At 37.8% G+C, this 16,174-nt stretch overlaps 1 pseudogene across 1 annotated transcript; it reads left to right on the top strand.

Moving 5' to 3' along the window:
- Positions 1-13,446: 13,446 nt before the first annotated feature.
- LOC129552041 (AKT-interacting protein-like) lies at positions 13,447-15,598 on the top strand (annotated as a pseudogene). Its single transcript, XR_016036338.1, has 2 exons — positions 13,447-14,138; positions 14,876-15,598. The product of XR_016036338.1 is annotated as an AKT-interacting protein-like (transcript).
- Positions 15,599-16,174: the final 576 nt, after the last annotated feature.

Here is a 16,174-nt window from a genome sequence, read left to right as displayed (position 1 = left end):
AATTTCAATGCAATTTATATCAAAATAACAATGGCATTTTTTCATAGAATTAAAAATTTGTATGGAAATACAAAAGACCTCAAAGTGTCAAAACAGTCTTGAGAAGAAAGAATACACTGGATGTATAACACTTCCTGATTTCAAACTATTCTACAAAAACAGTGATCAAAACTGTATGGTACTGGCACAAAAATGGACACATAGATCAATGGAACAAAATAGAGAATCCAGAAATGAAACTATACTTTATATGGGCAATTCATATATGACAAAGGAAGTAAGAATGTACAGTGGGGTAAAAAACAACCTTTCCAATAAATGATGTTGAGAAAGCTGCACAGATACATGCAAAATAATCAAATTGGATTACTCTCTCATGCCATGCACAAAAATAAATTTTAAAATGGGCTGAATACTTTAATATAAGAACTGATACCATAAAACTTGTGGAAAAAATCCATAGTGCATCCTTGCCTCTGATCTTAGTAAATTTTTTTTTTTTAAGTATGTCTCCTTGCACAAGGGAAACAAAAGCAAAAATAAGCAAATGGGAGTAAATCAAGCTAAAATACTTTTGTACAGCAAAAGAAACTGTCAACAAAATGCAAAGGCCACCTATCGAATGAGAGGAGATATTTACAAAGATAATACCTGATAAGTTAATATATAACATATATTTAAAAACTCATAGATCCCAACATCATAAAAACAACCCTACTGAAAAATGGGCAGAGGGTCTGAGTAGATATTTTTTCAAAGAAGACATACAGATGACCAACAGACACATGAAAAGATGTTCAACATCACTTATCAGAGATGTGCAAATCAAAACCACAATGAAATATTGCACTTGGCAGAACAACTAGTATCCGAAAGATCACCAGTAACAAGTGTTGACAAGAATGTGGAGAGATGGGAACCCAGTGCATTGCTGGTGGGAATGTAAATTGGTGCAACCAATATGGAAAATAGTATTGAGATTCCTAAAAAATAAAAATAGAGTTACCATATGATATATCAATGCTACTTCTAGGTATTTTTCTGAGGGGGAAAAAATGGATTAGAAAGATATATGCACTCCCAGATGCCACAAGCGATAAAAGAAATATGCTTGCCAATACGAGAGAAGTAAGAGACATGACTTCTATCCCTGGATCGGGAAGATTGCCTGAAGGAGGGCATGCAACCCACTCCTGAATTCTTGCTTGGAAAATCCCCATGGACAGAGGAGCCTGGGGGCTATAGTCCATAGGGTCACAGAAAGTTGGACATGACTGAAGCAACTTAGCATGCACGCATGCACAAGTTCATTTTGAGCATGGGTGACTTAGAGGTAAAGAATCGGCCTGCCAGTGCAGAAGAAGTGGGCTCAATCCCTGAGTCAGGAAGATCCACTGGAGAAGGAAATGGCAACCCTCTCCAGTGTTCTTGATTGGGAAATCCCATTGACAGGGGAGCCTGTGTCCATGGGGTCACAAGAGTCAGACATAATTTAGTGACCAAACAACAACAAAGTGTTGATTTTAGCATTATTCGTAGTAACCAAAATATAGAAACATTCTAAGTGCTCACTGATAAATAAATGGATAAAGAAGATGTTATATATATATATATATTCAATATAATATTACTCAGCCATAAAAAAAAATGAAGTCACAACATGGGTAGACCAGATGGTATTATGCTAAGTGAAATGTCAGACCAAAAAAAAAAAAAATTAAATAGGGGAATGGAATGCAAAAGTAGGAAGTCAAGAAACACCTGGAGTAACAGGAAATTTGGCCTTAGAGCACGGAATGAAGCAGGGCAAAGGCTAATAGGCTTTTGTCAAGAGAACGCACTGGTCATAAAAACACCCTCTTCCAGCAACACAAGAAAGACTCTACACATGGACATCACCAGATGGTCAACACCGAAATCAGATTGATTATATTCTTTGCAACCAAATATGGAGAGGCTGTATACGGTTAGCAAAAACAAGACCAGGAGCTGACTGTGGCTCAGATCATGAACTCCTTATTGCCAAATTCAGACTTAAATTGAAGAAAGTAGGGAAAACCACTAGACTATTCAGATATGACCTAAATCAAATTCCTTATGATTATACAGTGGAAGTGAGAAATAGATTTAAGGGACTAGATCTGATAGATAGAGTGCCTGATGAACTCTGGACGGAGGTTTGTGACATTGTACAGGAGACAGGGACCAAGACCATCCCCATGGAAAAGAAATGCAAAAAAGCAAAATGGCTGTCTGAGGAGGTCTTACAAATAGCTGTGAAAAAAGAGAAGCGAAAAGCAAAGCAGAAAAGGAAAGATATAAACATCTGAATGCAGAGTTCCAAAGAATAGCAAGGAGAGATAAGAAAGCCTTCCTCAGTGATCAATGCAAAGAAATAGAGGAAAACAACAGACTAGGAAAAATAAGAGATCTTTTCAAGAATTAGAGATATCAAGGGAACATTTCACGCAAAGATGGGCTCGATATAGGACAGAAATGGTATGGACCTAACAGAAGCAGAAGATATTAAGAGGTGGCAAGAATACACAGAAAAGAACTGTACAAAAAAGATCTTCATGACCAAGATAATCACGATAACGTGATCACTGACCTAGAGCCAGACATCTTGGAACGTGAAGTCAAGTGGGCCTTAGAAAGCATCACTAGGAACAAAGCTAGTGGAGGTGATGGAATTCTAGTTGATCTATTTCAAATCTTGAAAGATGATGCTGTGAAAATGCTTCACTCAATATGCCAGCAAATTTGGAAAATTCAGCAGTGGCCACAGGACTGGAAGAGGTCAGTCTTCATTCCAATCCCAAAGAAAGGCAATTCCAAAGAATGCTCAAACTACCACACAATTGCACTCATCTCACACACTAGTAAAGTCATGCTCAAAATTCTCCAAGCCAGGCTTCAGCAATATGTGAACCATGATATCCCAGATGTTCAAGCAGGTTTTAGAAAAGGCAGCAGAACCAGAGATCAAATTGCCAACATCTGCTGGATCATGGAGAAAGCCAGAGAGTTCCAGAAAAACATCCATTTCTGCTTCATTGACTATGCCAAAGCCTTTGACTGTGTGGCTCACAATAAACTGTGGAAAATTCTGAAAGAGATGGGAATCCCAGACCACCTGACCTGCCTCTTGAGAAACCTGTATGCAGGTCAGGAAACAACAGTTAGAACTGGACGTGGAACAACAGAGTAGTTCCAAATAGGTAAAGGAGTACGTCAAGGTTGTATATTGTCACCCTGCTTATTTAACTTATATGCAGAGTACATCATGAGGAACGCTGGGCTGGAAGAAGCACAAGCTGGAATCAAGATTGCCGGGAGAAATATCAATAATCTCAGATATGCAGATGACACCACCCTTATGGCAGAAAGTAAAGAGGAACTCAAAAGCCTCTTGAGGAAAGTGAAAGAGGAGAGTGAAAAAGTTGGCTTGAAGCTCAACATTCAGAAAACAAAGATCATGGCATCTGATCCCATCACTTCATGGGAAATAGATGGGGAAACAGTGGAAAGAGTGTCAGACTTTATTTTTTTGGGCTCCAAAATCACTGCAGATGCTGACTGCAGCCATGAAATTAAAAGACTCTTACTCCTTGAAAAAAAAGTTATGACCAACCTAGACTGCATATTAAAAAGCAGAGACTTTACTTTGCCAACCAAGGTCCGTCTAGTCAAGGCTATGGTTTTTCCCGTGGTCATGTATGGATGTGAGAGTTGTACTGTGAAGAAGGCTGTTCGCCAAAGAATTGATGCTTTTGAACTGTGGTGCTAGAGAAGACTCTTGAGAGTCCCTTGGACTGCAAGGAGATCCAACCAGTCCATTCTAAAGGAGATCAATCCTGGGTGTTCATTGGAAGGACTGATGCTAAAGCTGAAACTCCAATACTTTGGCCACCTCATGCAACGAGTTGACTCACTGGAAAAGACACTGATGCTGGAAGTGATTGGGAGTGGGAGGAGAAGGGGACGACAGAGAATGAGATGGCTGGATGGCATCACCCACTCAATGGACATGAGTTTGAGTGAACTCCAGGAGTTGGTGATGGACAGGGAGGCCTGGCGTGCTGTGATTCATGGGGTCGCAAAGAGTCGGACATGACTGAGCGACTGAAATGAACTGAACTGAACTGAACACAGTATGATTTCACTTATATATGTAATCTAAGAAAACAAAACACATGGACAAACATAAAAAATATAAACAGAGTTATAGATAGAACAAATAGGCATTTGCCAAAGGGGAAAAGGATAAAAGGAGGAAAGAAATAGGTGAGAAAAATTAAGATGTACAAATTTCTGGTGGAAAATTAATGTTACTAATGTTAAATAACTAAATGTTATTAATGCTTAGTACATCTTTAATTGGGTTAAAGATTTAATAAGTATGACCCCATCCACCAGAACAAGATCCTGTTTTCCCCACAGTTAGTCCCTTTCATCAGGAAACTTCCACAAGCCTCTTATCATTCATCAGAGGGCAGGGAGAATGAACACTACAATCACAGGAAAATAACCAAACATAGATCACAGCCTTATCTAACTCAATGACACTCTTTGTAGGGCCAACAAAGATGGACAGGTCATGGTGAAGAGTTCGACAAAACGTGGCCCACTGGAGAAGGGAATGGCAAACCACTTCAGTATTCTTGCCTTGAGAACCCCATGAACAGAATGAAAGGGCAAAAAGATAGGACATTGAAAGATGAACTTCACAGGTCAGTAGGTGCCCAATATGCTACTGGAGAAGAGCAGAGAAATAGCCCCATAAGGAATGAAGAGAGTGAGTCAAAGAGGAAAAAACTCCCAGTTTTAGATGTGTCTGTCAGTGAAAGTAAAGTCCGATGCTGTAAAGAACAGTATTGCATAGGAACCTGGATAATTAGATCCACGAACCAAGGTAGATTCAAAGTGGTCAAACAGGAGATGGCAAGAGTGAACATTGCCATTTAGGAATCAGTGAACTAAAATGGACCAGAATGGGCTAATTTAATTCAGATGACCATTGTATCTACTACTGTGAACAAGAATCCTGTGGAAGAAATCACAGTCAACAAAAGAGTCTGAAATGCAATATTTGAGTGCAGTCTCAAAAATGATAGAATAATCTCGGTTCATTTCCAAGGCAAACTATTCAATATCACAGTAATTCAAGTCTATGCCCCAACCACTAATGCCGAAGAAGCTGAAGTTGAATGGTTCTATGAAGACCTACAAGACCTTCTAGAACTAACTCCAAAAAAGATGTCCTTCTCATCATAGGGGATTGGAATGCAAAAGTAGGAATACAAGAGATACCTGGAATAACAGGCAAGTTTGTCCTTCAAGTACAAAATGAAGCAGGCCAGAGGCTAACAGAGTTTTGCCAAGAGAACACACTGGTCATAGGATACACCCTCTTCCAACAACACAAGAGACAACTCTACATATGGACATCACTAGACAGTCGACACTGAAATCTGATTGATTATACTCTTTGCAGGTGAAGATGGAGAAGCTGTATATAGTTAGCAAAAACAAGAGCGGAAGCTAACTATGGCTCAGATCATGAACTCTGTATTGCATTCAGACTTAAAATGAAGAAAGTAGGGAAAACCACTAAGCCATTCAAGTATGACGTAAATCAAATCCCTTACAATTGTACAGTGGAAGTGACAAGTACGTTCAAAGAATTAGATCTGATAGACAGAGTACCTAAAGAACTATGAACGGGGGCTTGTAACATTGTACAGGAGGTGGTGATCAAAACCATCCCCAAGAAAAAGAAATGCAAAAAGGCAAATGATTGCCTGAGGAGGGCTTATAAACTGCTGAGATAAGAAGAGAAGTGAAACACAAAGGAGAAAAGGAAAGATAAATTCATCTGAATGCAGAGTTCCAAAGGATAGCAAGGGGAGATAAGAAAGCCTTCCTCAGCGATCAATGCAAAGAAATAGGGGAAAACAATAAAATGGGAAATACTAGTGATCTCTTCAAGAAAATTAGATACCAAAGGAAGATTTCATGCAAAGATGGGCACAATAAAGGAAATACATGGTATGGACCTAACAGAAGCAGAAGATATTAAGAAGAGGTGGCAAGAATACATAGAACTATACCAAGAGATCTTAATGACCCAGATAACCACGCTGATGTGATCACTCACCCAGAGCCAGAAGTCCCGGAATGTGAAGTCAAGTGGGACTTAGGGAGCATCACTACAAACAAAGCTAGTGCAAGTTATGCAATTCCAGCTGAACTATTTCAAATCCTGAAAGATGATGCTTTAAATTGCTGCACTCAATATGCCAGCAAATTTGTAAAACTCAGCAGTGGTCACAGGACTGAAAAAGGTTAGTTTTCATTCCAATCCCAAAGAAAGTCAATGCCAAAGAATGTTCAAACTACCGCAAAATTGCACTCATCTCACATGATAGCAAAGTAATGCTCAAAATTCTCCAAGCCGGGCTTCAACAGTAAGTGAACTGAGAACTTCAAGTAGGATTTAGAAAATGCAGAGGAACCAGAGATCATATTGCTAACAACTGGTGGATCCATTGGATCACAGAAAAAGCAAGAGAATTCCAGATTACTTCTGCTTCATTGACTGTGCTAAAGCCTTTGACTGTGTGGATCACCACAAACTCTAGAAAAGTCTTCAAGAGATGGGAATACCAGACCACCTGACCTGCCTCCTGAGAAACCTGTATGCAGGTCAAGAAGCAATAGTTAGAACCGGACATGGAACAACGGACACTGGTTCTAAATTGGGAAAGTAGTTCATCAGTGCCGTATATTGTCACCCTGCTTATTTAATTTATGTGCAAAGTGCATCATGCAAAATGCCAGGCTGGATGAAGCACAAGCTGCAATCAAGATTGCTGGGAGAAATATCAGTAACCTCAGATATGCAGATGACACCACCCTTATGGCAGAAAACAAAGAGGAACTAAAGAACCTGTTGATGAAGGTGAAAGAGGAGAGTGAAAAAAACTGGCTTAAGACTCAATATTCAAAAAATGAAGATCATGGCATCCAGTCCCATCACTTCATAGCAAGTAGATGGGGAAACAACGAAAACAGTGACAGCCTTTATTTTCTTGGACTTCAAAATCACTGCAGATGGTGACTGTAGTCATGATATTAAAAGACGCTTGTTTCTTGGAAGGAAAGCTATGACAAACCTAGATAGTATATTAAAAAACAGAGATACTTTGACAACAAAGGTCTGATTAGTCAAAGCTATGGTTTTTCCAGTCGTCATGTATGGATGTGAGAGTTGGACTATAAAGATGGCTGAGCACCAAAGAATTGATGCTTTTGAACTGTGGTGTTGGATAAGAATCTTGCGGGTCTTGGACTGCAAGGAGATAAAATTGGTCAATCCTAAAGGAAATCAATCCTGAATATTCACTGGAAGGTCTGATGCTAAAGCTGAAACTCCAATACTTTAGACATCTGATGCGAAAAGCCAATCATTAGAAAAGACCCTGATGCTGGAAATGATTGAAGGCAAGAGGAGAAGGGGATGATAGAAGAGGAGTTGGTTGGATGGCATCATCAACGTAATGAACGTGAATTTGAGCAAACTCCAGGAGATGTCGAAGGATACGGAATCCTGTCGTGTTGCAGTCCATGTGGTCAGACAGAGGTGGACACGACTGAGCAACTGGACAAGAATAATGAGTTGTGCAGTATGGGGAATATAATCAGTAAGTATTTAGTATCTTTGTATGATGACATATCGTAACTAGATTTATGGTGATCAATTTGAAATATATAGAAATATTAATTCCCTACAATATGTAATGGAAACAATAGTGTTGTAGGTAATTTATACTTAAAAAGCAAACAAACATACTCACAGACATAGAGATCATATTTGTACTTACTAGAGGTGAGAAGGCTGTGAATAGGGGAGGGGAAAACTGAATAAAAGTTGTCAACAGGTATAAACTTTTAGTTATATTTAACTACTAGAGCTATAATGTACAATATCATAAGTATAATTGTCAATGGTATAAGGTATATTTGAAAATTGCTTAGAGGGACAATCCTAGAAGTTCCCATCATAAGCAAAATAGTCATATTTTGTAAGTATTAATATATAAGATGGTGGATGTTAACTAGACTTAGTGTGGTAATCACTTTGTGATGTATGTAAATCAAATCATTATGCTTAAACTTGTGTCAGTTATATCTTAATAAAATAAGAAGAAACCCAGTAGGATGGTGGCATGAAAACAAACACATAAACCAATGAAATAGAATCAAGAGCTCTGAAATAATTGCATGCAATATATTGTTGTTCAGGTGTGTCTGACTTTTTGTGACCCCCATGGGCTGCAGCACACCAGGCTTCCCTGTTCTGCAACATCTCCCAGAGCTTGCTCAAATTAATGTACATTGAGTCAGCGATGCCATCCAAACACCTCCTCATCTGTCATCCTCTTTTCCTACTGCCCTCAATCTTTCCCAGCATCAGGGTCTTTTCTAATGAGTCAGCTCTTTGTATCAGGTGGCCAGAGTATTGGAGCTTCAGCATCAGCATCAGTCCTTCCAATGAATATTCGGGACTGATTTCCTTAAGAACTGACTAATTTGATCTCCTTGCAGTCCAAGGGACTCTCAAGAGTCTTCTCCAGCACAACAGTTCAAAAGCATCAGTTCTTTGGCACTCAGACTTTTTTATTGTCCAGCTCTCACATTCGTACATGACTACTGGAAAAACCTTTGTCAGCAAAGTAATGTCTCTGCTTTTTAATATACTGTCTAGGTTTGTCATCGCTTTCTTCCAAGGAGCAAGAGTCTTTTAATTTCATGGCTTCAGTCACCATCCGCAGAGATTATGGAGCACAAGAAAATAAAATCTGTCACAGTTTCCATTGTTTCCCCATCTATTTGCCATGAAGTGATGGGACTGGATGCCATGATCATAGTTTTTGAATGTTGAGTTTTAAGCCATTTTCTCATTTTCTTCTTTCACCTTCATCAAGAGGCTGTTTAATTCCTCTTTGCTCTCTGCCATTAGGATGGTGTAATCTGGTCAACTGATATTTGATCAGGGAGCCAAAATAAGTCAACGGTGATAAGACAGTCTCTTTAATAAATGATGGTGAGAAAAACTGGATATTCACATGAAAAAGAATGCAGCTAGAACTCTATATTATACCGCTTACAAAAGCTAACTCAAAATAGATTAAAGATATAAATATAAGATATGAACCCATAACAGTTCTTGAAGAAAACCTCAGGGAATATTTCTTTGATGTGTACTTTGCAATGAGTTTTTAGATATGGCATCTAAACCACATTCAACAACAACAAAAAAATTAACAAATGGGACCACATCAAACTAAACATTCTTCTGGACAACAAAAGACATGATCGAAGTGAAAAGATGACCGATGCAACAGTAAAAATATTTGCAAATCACATATCAGATAAGGGACTAATATCTGAAATGTATAAATACCTAACAAACTCAATAGTAAAAAACAAACAATGAAATAAAATTTTTGGCAAAGGACTTGAAATAGACATTTTACAAAGATGACATACAGATGGCCAATAGTTACATTAAAAGGTATTCAGCCTCACTAATCATTAGCGAGATGCAAATCAAAACAACAGGATACCACCATATGCCTGTTAGAATGGCTACCATCATAAAGACAATTCATAAAATCTGGAGAGGATGTGGAGAAAAGGAGATCTTTTGTGCACTGTTGATGACACTGTGAAATAGTAAAGCCACTGTGAAAAACAGTATGGAGGTTTCTCCAAAAATTAAAAATATAGCTACTATACGATCCAGCAATTCCTCTTCTGAATACACATCCAAAAGAAATAAAACCAGTATGTAGAAGGATCTATGTATGTGTATCTGGAGGTTGCTAGCAATCCTTGGCATTCTTTGGTCTGTAGCTGCCTCATTCTAATTCGTCTGTAATTTCCATCACATGGCCGTCTTCCCTTTGTGTGTGTCTGAAAAGTATCTCTTTTTCTCAGGAGCGATTATAACCAGTCACTCAATTAAGGGTTCACTCTAATACAGTATGACCTCATTTTAAATTGAGTACATCTACAAAGACCGTATTTCCAGACAGTCATAGTCACAGGTGCCAAAGCCTATTTTGGCAGGGGGACATAATTCTTCTATGTAAAGGTGGATTTGAGTAGTCCTTGAGACAAAGTCTTCAGTTTGAAGTCCTGGGTCTCCTGAGCACAGATCGGCCTTAGTGTCCCTATTGTGTCTAGTCTTTGGTACTGAGGTGCCCAATGCAAACCTGACCTCTGAGCCAACCTGAAGATGAGTTTCAGATGACAGCAATTGGGCTTTTGGTCACTTACATACCCAGTAATTGTAACATTGTCATGACCACCACATATACCTTTCTGTAGAATTGTTTGCTTTCAAATATCTACAGATTATTGTAAAAAAATGTCAGAAACTTTATTTTCAACAAGTTTCTTTCAAGGTATCTGCAAACTTAATTGGTGCATCAATTGGCAGGTGCAAGTTAATTATATGGGTACTTAATTGCTAATTTCCTATGCAAATCAATATTTGAACTTTTAATTCTCAATTGAGCATGCATCAAAATGCGATTTTAACTGCTCAAAGTAACTGCAAAATTTGTAAGTGTATTTTTGTGCCTCCACATAAGCTTTCTCTGATACTGTCAATATGGTCTCTGATATGGAAGCATAACACTTGGAACACCATTTGATAGGTAAATATATTAACAAAATATTCTCTTATTTCTAGAAATATAAACATGTAGACAGGGTGCAAAAATATGTTTACTTCTTAAAAAATTATAATACTGTCCATTATGTTAAAATTCGCAAGCTAATACCTAGAAAGTGAACATTAAAACCACATTTAAAACTACATTATATGTATGTATATATTAAATGTATGTTAAAAAATATAAATTATATACAATATAAAATATTGATTATCTAATATATTTTTGCAAAAGTTGCATATATGTGAAAATTTATATGTATTCTGTCATTTACAGATAAGTAAGGGTCACAATGCATTCTATTTTGGATCTGTGGTAGTTATTCTAGGATAGCCCTCAAGATTTCTGCCAGTGGGAGACATACCTCTCAGTTGTTAAACACTAGTCTATTCACTGCTATGCAGGGATTTTGCAGATGTAATTAACGTCCCAAATCAGTAGAATTTAAGGATTTTATCTTAATCCTTTGGGATTTAAATCAGAATGTAGAGATCAGAGGTGGGAGAAGTCAGAAATTCAAAGCATGAGAATGATTTGACACAATATTGTTGTCTAGAAGTTGCAGGAGCTGATTTCTGGAAGCCAAGAGTGTCCCCTACTCCTCAGCTGACAGACGAGGAAGCAAGGACTCAGTACTATTGTCATAGGAATTGAAATCTACAAAAATGAGCCTTGGAAGTTATTTCCTCAATGCCTCCAATGAAGGCTATGATAGCTGACTTATAAAAACCTTAAGCGGAAAATCTAGTCCTGCTATGACAGACTTTTGACCTACAGAACCAATGGACATTGTTTCAAGCTGCTTACTTTGTGCCATTTGTTACATAGCAATAGAAAAATAGCATCTTATTTTTTAACACAATAATAAAGCATTTGTGTTTTTTACTTCAGTACATATACTTTATACTATGTTAGTAGTTTTATAACATGTTTTATAAGTTTCAATGAGGTTTTTTTCTTATCAGGTTTTTTAAGTGAAATTGATGAATAGAGGTATATGTATAAAAATTTAAGTTTTTCTATGGAATTTCCAAAACTGATCCAAGAAATTTTTTGATACTTTATGAGAAGAATTGAACATGTTCATTTCTGTTTTCTACTTGTCAACAGTTTGACACATAATGTTTTCAGTCTGATAGCTGAAAATGGTGTTTCTTTTCCTTGGTTTATATTTCTTTGATTAAAATATATTTTATGCATATGTAAGCTTTGTAATTTCTTATTTTGTGTCTTACTAATTTATTTCAGCTGTTCATTTTCTACTCATGTGATTAATTTTTAAAATGTGTTTGTAAAGCTGTTTATCCCTTAGGAGAGATATTTTCTTTTTTTCTGTCACATATGCTGGAAATATTTGAGTTTGTAATTTTTCTTTGACATTTATTCTGGTATTTTTTGTTTTTATCATGAGAACATTTAAACCAATTTCTAGTGAAAAAACTGTGTATTAGTCTTTCCTGTACGACTTTAGCCTTTGGAACTCTTCCTTTTCATAATTTAGCTTAAAAATGTTTTATACCATATTTCTTGCAAAAAAAAAATCTTACAAGAATTTTACCTTATATTATGCCTCAATATATTTAGTTTCACCAATTGCAGATAAAAATATATGCATGTCCAAAAGTTAAATAACTGTTATGATCTTAGTGAGAATTTTTTTTAAATTGATAAGAATCTTCTTTTTTTATTTTAATTGGAGGCTAATTACTTTACAATATTGTATTGGTTTTGCCATACATTGACATGAATCCGCCCCAGGTGTACATGTGTTAACCATCTTGAACCCCCCTCCTACCTCCCTCCCCATACCATCCCTCTGGTTCACCCCAGTGCACCAGTCCCGAGCATCCTGTATCATGCATCGAACCTGGACTGGCGATTCGTTTCACATATGATAATATACATGTTTCAGTGCCATCTTTATAATCTGTTATGGTTGCAAGAGTAACTTTGGGGTTGGTAAAAGTCCTTTCTTTTTCAAGACAGTTTTATTTATTTATTTATTTTTTAATCACAGAAGCAAACCAGTTGATGGGTAGGGCTTTCTTATAGACAGAATACAGAAAAATTTTTAAAATATGCATTTTGTGTTAAATTAGCTTATTATAAAAAAAATCAGAGCTTGCCAATTACTCGCATGATACCCTTCTCCAAAATAACTATTTGAGTCCAGTAATACATAAAATGAGTATTACATCATAACAAGTCTAGTCTATTTCAGAAATGTAAGGTTGGTTTAATATTTGAAAGTAAATCAGTGTGATTCACTATACTTACAGAATAAAGGAGAAAAATCATAGAGCAATATAAACAGAAAATCACTTGATAAACTTCAACTGCCATTTAAGATAAAAATTCTTAAGCAAACTAGAAACAGAAGGAAATACTTTTAATCCAAAAATGTAGCTACAGAGATGCTGTGGGGCTTTTTTTTTTTTTTTTTTTGAACAGAGGAAAATTTATGCGTCGAACCTGGACTGGTCACTTATGATAATATACATGCTACAATTCCATTCTCTCCAATCATTCCACCTTCACCCTCTCCCACAGAGTCCCAAAGACTGTTCTAAATGTTGTGGGGCTTTGACGGCGCTCGGCCGCTGGGAGCACTGCACTGAAAACACCGAGGTGAAGTGAATTCTGAGGACAGAAGAATTTGATGACTCAGACCACTGAATTTCTTTGTTTGGGGCACATTATGAACTATTTCTGGAGCATGTCTACAAACTCTGTACGCAAACGGTTTGATGGTGAAGAGAAGATATTAACAGGGGATGTGAAAATCAGTCCTCCACGCACTGCTCCAAAGAAACAGCTGCCTTCTATTCCCAAAAATGCTTTACCCATAACTAAGCCTACATCTCCTGTCCCAGCAACACAGTCAACAAATGGCACGCATGCTTCCTATGGACCTTTCTACCTGGAATCCTCCCTTCTTGCAGAATTTACCTTGGTTATGAAGCAGAAGTTACCAGGTGTCTATTGCAGACGTCTTATCGATCTGCATTAATGTGGTTTGGAGTAATATTCATACGGCACGGACTTTATCAGTATGGCGTCCTTACGTTTACAGTTTACATCCCTGATAACTACCCAGATGGTGACTGTCCACGTCTGGTGTTTGATATTCCCGTCTTTCACCCGCTAGTGGATCCCACCTCAGGTGAACTGGATGTGAAGAGAGCGTTTGCAAAATGGAGGCGGAACCATAATCACATTTGGCAAGTACTGATGTACGCAAGGAGAGTCTTCTACAAGACTGATACAGCAAGCCCCCTAAACCCAGAGGCTGCAGTGCTGTACGAGAAAGGTAGTCAGCTTTTTAAAAGTAAAGTGGTTGTCAGCGTTAAGGTGTGCACTGCTCGCTTGTTTGACCAACCTAAAATAGAAGTTCAGTTCAGTTCAGTCTCAGTCGTGTCCTTCTCTCCGCGACCCCATGAATCACAGCACTCCAGGCCTCCCTGTCCATCACCAACTCCCGGAGCTCACTCAAACTCATGTCCACAGAGTCAGTGATGCCATCCAGCCATCTCATTCTCTGTTGTCCCCTTCTCCTCCTGCCCCCAACCTTTCCCAGCATCAGTCTTTTCCAGTGAGTCAACTCGTCGCATGAGGTGGCCAAAGTATTGCAGTTTCAGCTTGAGCATCAGTCCTTCCAATGAATACCCAGGATTGATCTCCTTTAGAATGGACTGGTTGGATCTCTTTGCAGTCCAAGGGACTCGCAAGAGTCTTCTCCAACACCACAGTTCAAAAGCATCAATTCTTTGGCGATCAGCTTTCCTCACAGTCCAACTCTCACATCCATACATGACCACGGGAAAAACCATAGCCTTGACTAGACGGACCTTGGTTGGCAAAGTAATGTCTCTGCTTTTTAATATACTATCTAGGTTGGTCATAACTTTCCTTCCAAGGGGTAAGCGTCTTTTAATTTCATGGCTGCAATCAGCATCTGCAGTGATTTTGGAGCCCCCCAAAATAAAGTCTGACACTGTTTCCACTGTTTTTCCATCTATTTCCCATGAAGTGATGGGACCAGATGCCATGATCTTTGTTTTCTGAATGTTGAGCTTCAAGCCAACCTTTTCACTCTCCTCTTTCACTTTCATCAAGAGGCTTTTTAGTTCCCCTATGCAATTAGCTTTTCTCCATGGAATCCTTCTGTCCATGATGAAGCCAGAGAGAAGATGCTGACTCAGAAAAAGCCTGAAGAACAGCACAATAAAAGTGTTCATGTTGCTAGCCTGTCATGGGTAAAGCCTGGCTCAGTACAACCTTTCAGTGAAGAAGAGAAAACAGTAGCGACTTAAGAGCTGGTGAATCCGGTGCACCACGCACTTTCCTGCCGGACTTCGGCTCATAAAGCTGACCAATGGCAAAGAACTGCCTACAGAGTAAAACGTTGTGAACAGTGGCTGACGTCAGTGTTGTACGTGTATGCTTAGGTTCTAACAGCAGGTTCTGGAAACCTCTCTTTACGTAATGCATTACTTCTGTCAGAAGTGTCTTTAAGGTGGTTATCTAGTTCAGTACTCCAAATTATTGGGGAACTTGAAGCTTACGTATTTTTTTGAATATAATGCTAAAGGTAAGTTGCATTCATTTAAACTAATGAAGTTAAGCAAAGTTCAACACTATAATGATTGTTTAATTGGTGGTTTCGGTTGTACACATGTTAAGGTGCAGAGATGAAAGGATAGAGCAGTTTCCATAGCTTATTAGCACTTTTAAGTGGAGGAGCAGTTGAATGAATGAACCTCAGTCTTCAGCTTACTGTGTTACTGATATACAAACTGCTGTCACTGAGGGACATACTAGGTGAGTGAGAGGAAACCAGAACACTTGTTCTTAGGTGTTTTTTTTTTTTTCTTTTTTTAAGCAAATTACTGTATTTTTATGGCAGGAGGGAGAAAAAGTGTTAAAACAGTTTCTAATGAAGTCAGATTTAAACGATGGAAAAAAATGTAGCTACAAAATTCTATAGAAAACACCATACTTAACATTAAATTTTGAAAATGTTTCCCCTAATTCTGGGAACAATAAAATGATACCCTTTCTCCACTTCCATTCAGCATTGTACTGGTGTCATTGCTAGTACTAGGAAAGAAAAATGTTGAAAAAATGTAAGGGCTGAGAAGGAACAAAGAAATCACCATTATTCACAGATAAATGTGATTGTATAAGTAGAAAGTACAAAAGAACCTATACACAAAATCTTAAAACTGATCGATATAAATCATTTTATATTTATATCCCAGCTACAAACAGGTAAAAAATTTTAAAAGTAAAGTAACAGCAGAAATATTAAAACTTCAAAAAATTTAGTAGGAGATTCACAAGAACTCTATAAAACATGTTGAGAAAAATTAAAGATTATACAAATCAATGTCAGAATATACAATTTTCATGGATTGTCAGCGCAG

The sequence above is a fragment of the Moschus berezovskii genome, chromosome 3, assembly GCF_049115385.1.
Source record: "Moschus berezovskii isolate FMDL1 chromosome 3, NW_MosBer_1.0, whole genome shotgun sequence".
NCBI classification, from domain to species: Eukaryota; Metazoa; Chordata; class Mammalia; order Artiodactyla; family Moschidae; genus Moschus; species Moschus berezovskii.
This window is presented reverse-complemented; position numbering and strand designations above follow the sequence as displayed.